Source organism: Marmota marmota, unplaced genomic scaffold (genome assembly GCF_001458135.2).
Source record: "Marmota marmota marmota unplaced genomic scaffold, marMar, whole genome shotgun sequence".
NCBI lineage: Eukaryota > Metazoa > Chordata > Mammalia > Rodentia > Sciuridae > Marmota > Marmota marmota.
Window position 1 is genome coordinate 18176370 of NW_026000242.1, and position 4947 is coordinate 18181316.

A 4947-nucleotide genomic window follows, 5' to 3' on the forward strand; every position below is an offset into this window, starting at 1 on the left:
CATATATATATATATATATATATATACATATATATATATATTTATGATATATATATGATCAGTTGTATTAGAAGTGAAAATACTACACATTCTGGAAATCAAATAAATATAGTACAGATTTTTATTACAGATATAAATTTTTAATATTAGAGAATGTGATAGAAAAGACAGAAAAAAATCAAGAGAAAAATTTAGGACAAATATATGGTAATATTATATGTTCCTGAGTATAACTACCCCTAAATTAAGGCAATAGAATAATTTTGTAGAATAAAAAAATATTCATTAAATAACATTATTGTCTTAAGTTGAAGAGGTGGCAGTTTTTCATAGGGGTCCAGAGATCAGGATTGTGGAGGAAAATATGTCAAAAATTGATACTGGCAAAACTGGATTTTCATATGGACAAGAAGGCAGGTGGAAACACTACCTCATACCACATACCAAAAAAATAAAACAAATCCACTACTGAAACTATTAAAATCTTAGAAGAAAACATATGGGTAAATTTTCATGACTTTGGATTTGGAACAGATTCTTAGATATGACACTAAAATTTAAGTATATTTAGATATGTACTTTGTATATTAACTTCTATTATTGATAAGGGTTTAATATCCAGACAATATAAATAACTCCTAGAGCATAACAATAAATTTCTAAGCAACCAATTTAAAAATGAACAATGATCTTAAACATTTCTCCAAAGAAGGCATACTACTAGATAATAAATACATGAAAACATGCTCAATTACTCACAAGGTAAATGCAAATCAATCCACAACAAGCTACTACTTCAAACCTACTAGGATGACAATAATAAACACAAACAAACAAATAAACATAGAATAAAAAATTTGGCAAGGATGTTGGTAAATTGGAACTCTTGTATATTTCTGATGGGATCATAACATTATTCAGCTACTATAGAAGGAAGAATAATAGAATAAATCTGAATGAATTTTCATATGTACATATATGAATATACCACAGTGAACTCAATATTAAGTACATCTACAAGACACTAATTAAAAACAAAGTAAAACCATAGGTAAACTGCAGAAAATTGGTAGAGTAGAAGAAGAGGAGCAAAAGGAGGATAAGGATTAAGGGGGGAAATGCTGAGGACTAAATTATAGCAAATTATTTTTTATGCTTTTGTGATTATTGCAAAATTAATCCTAATGTTTTATATAACTAAAAAGACTATATATTCATGTTTTCCAAAAAAACTATGTAACTCAGCAAAGAAGTTTAAAACAAGACATGGATACTTGTAATTAAATGTTCATTTCAACAGCCTTATTCACAAAAGCCAAAAAGTGAAAATAATACAAGCATTCATCAATGCACAAATGCATTATATAATACCATGGAATATTATTTAGCTATGAAAATGAATGTAGCTTTGATACTTGCTACAACATGGATTACTATAAAAACATTTTGCTATGTGAAATGAGCCAGATATAATAAGACAAAATATTATATATTTCCATATGAAATGTCTGAAATGAGCAATATTACAGGAGACAAAAAATAGATTAGGGATTACCAGGGTTTGGGATAGAAGTTATTACTTAATAGAGTTTCTTTTGGGGATGATGAAAAATTTTAGTTTCATATACATATACACATATATTATGATTGTTACACAGTATTATAAATGAAATTAAAACCACTAAATTATATGATTAATTTTATTTGAATGCGAAATTCTATGGCATATGTATTTTTCCATAATCAAGACAAGTTTAAAAACTAGAAAGAATGAGTTGAAAGATCAGGTCTTCAATCACAAATTAAAACATCATAGTTGGAGGTTCACAGCCAGCCTCAGCCAAAGTGAGGCACTAAGCAACTCAGTGGGAACCTGTCTCTAAATAAATACAAAATAGGGCTGAAGATATGGCTTGGTGGTCAAATACCCCTGAGTTCAATCCCTGGTATTGAAAAAAAAAAAAAAAACAAAAAAACCATAGGTTTGTGACTTGTGAAACACAAGTCACTTAAAACACTTCCTTAAAATATCCACTAAACAAACATCTAGAGTGTCTGTCCTATGCAAGCATTGTGCCAGGTGGTGCAAATATAGTGGTAACATGAAGGACATTCCCTGCTTTCATAGAGCTTATATGCAGTGGGAGCATTGATGATAAAATAATGGACCCATCTGTCAATCTATTTATATCTATCTACCTATCTGTCTAAAATCTATCATCTATCAATTTTCATAATTTGTAATAAGTGCTATAAAACCAGGAACTATGTCTCATGAATGAAAATTAAGGAGAGTTTTTTATTTAGGTGTGGTCATTTTAGAATTTAGAATTTTCGAAAATAATATAGATTCCAACAGTGAAGACACGGAACATTTCACTAATGAAAAAAGCAAGTCCAAGTACCTGTTTTGGCACATAGAATGGAAAGTGTGTGCTGTTTCTTGGCAGGAAACCTGTTTCTGATTCGGAGGTGGTATTAGGGGGAGAAATGTCAAATTTAACTAATACCTCAGTGGAGCAAACAACAGAGTATGTTAAAAATAGTACATTTTTCTCCCTTCTGCAGCCAAGATGGGAAATGCAAAGTCCTTGTTTCCTCAATGCCTTCGTGTATGGCCTTGAACAACATTTACCAAGGTCTAATGGTTTTCATCTGAAACTGACCTGAGTGCTCCAAAGAGATCATCTAGTAATCATTAACCCTGACCCAACTGCACTCTCACCAGTGAAAATCAGGACACCAGAAATACTCTTTAAACCCTAGACTCCATAATAAATCATTAATTACTTTGTTATTTCAAATACATTTTATTGTGTTTTAACCTTTTAAATCTAAATATATTTTTAAATAAATTTAAAATGATTCAAACATCAAAAAGCTTAAGTAAAAAGTAGGAGATTCCCACAAAATTCTGCCCTTCTCAGTAATTATCTTCAACCCTACCTAGACAACCATTATTATATAATTCTTGTTTAACCTCCCAGGATTTTCATGGAATATATAAGCCAATGCAAATATATACTTTCTTTTATCTCTATTTTTTAAACAGGTAAGGCATAATTAGCACTGTAAGGTATTTTAACTTTTTCATTTAAATCATTTAAGATTTTTCTATATAAGTACATTTAAAAAGTACCAAGTTCATATAATTTCTTCCTGTATTGTGAATATTTAATTTGTTTCCAAAGTTGCCGAGTGCACAAATGATATGATGTAGAGAAACCTTTGCAGATGTATGCAACTGTAATTGCAGAGTAATTTCCTAGAAGTGAATTTCCTAGTTGAAAGTGTCTATGTATTTATATAGTCAATAGTCAAGATTTCCCTATATTCCCAATAATTTCCAATAATATGTGGAAATGCCCATCTTCAAACTATATTACCAAAATGATAGTATCAATCTTGGAGAATTTTAATAATTTGGTATATGGAAAGTATTAATTCATTAATTAATTATGTATACCATATTCAACAAAGTCATAGAACACCTATTATATGCTTGCACATTTTTGGGTCTGAAGATAACAGTGCCTGTTAGAAATTTATTTTCTCATGAGGGAAACCAGTAATAATTATAATATTTATTAACAAATTGGGTAAAATTTTATTTAGAGTTTTAATGCATGTTTGTTCCCTCATTCTATATGTTATTTTAATAATGTTAATTACTGATAAATAAACTGATAACTAGACACATAAAGTAGAAATGATGTTTCCTTCTTACGAGGCCAGTGTCCTTATTATTAAGGCTCAGCAAAAGTAAGGCACTAAGCAACTCAGCGATAAGAACTTCGGATTTAAACTGCAACTGGTTTAAATTTTGAAGAACTCTGCCCTTGATGAAAACTGAGGATGGACAAGGTCAATATTTCCAATTACTTGACTCCTAAAGATGGCATACAACCCCAATCTGGTAATTAGAGAAAGACATGACATGAGGTAAGGAACATTTTGAAGAATCTTTATTTGAGGAGTTTATTTCAAGTTAAAGTACAGGGTGTAATCTAAGAGGATCAGTAAAGAGTTGCTATGGCCTGGCCTGAGTGATCCTCAAAATATCTGAGGACTAGATCTCTTTTGGAGTTTTAAAACTCTTCTTCCTTGAAAATTCCATCAACATTTTCAACTCAAGTTATCTTCTTTGACCATTTAAAAATTTTTTTTTATTCTAGTTTGTTAAATATGATAGCAGAATGTGATTCAATTCATATTATACATATAGAGCACAATTTTTCTCTGGTTGTACACAACATACCATTTGTATCTTCATACATGTACTTAGTGTAATGATATACAACTCATTCCACCATCTTTCCTACCTCTATGCCCCCTCCTTTCCCCTCCCTCCCCTATCTATTCCTCCCATGCTCCCCAACCCCCATCCCCATTAGGAATCAACATCCTTATATCAGGGAAAACATTCGGCATTTGTTTTTTTTTTTGGGGATTGGCTTACTTCACTTAGCATTATATTCTCCAACACCATCCATTTACCTGCAAAGCCATGATTTTATTCTCTTTTAATGCGAGTAATATTCCATTGTGTATATACACCACATTTTCTTTATCTATTCATCTACTACAGGGCATCTAGTTTGGTTCCACAATTTAGCTATTGTGAATTGTGCTGCTATAAACATTGATGTGGCTGTGTCCCTGTAGTATGCTGTTGTTAAGTCTTTTGGGTATAGACCAAGGAGTGGGATAGCTGGTTCAAATGGTGGTTCCATTCCCAGTTTTCCAAGGAATTTCCATATTGCTTTCCATATTGGCTGTACCAATTTGCAGTCCCACCAGCAATGTATGAGTGTACCTTTTCCTCCACATCCTTGCCAACACTTATTGTTGTTTGTATTCCTAATAGCTGCCATTCTGACTGGAGTGAGATGAAATCTTAGAGTAGTTTTGATTTGCATTTCTCTAATTGGTAGAGATATTGAACAT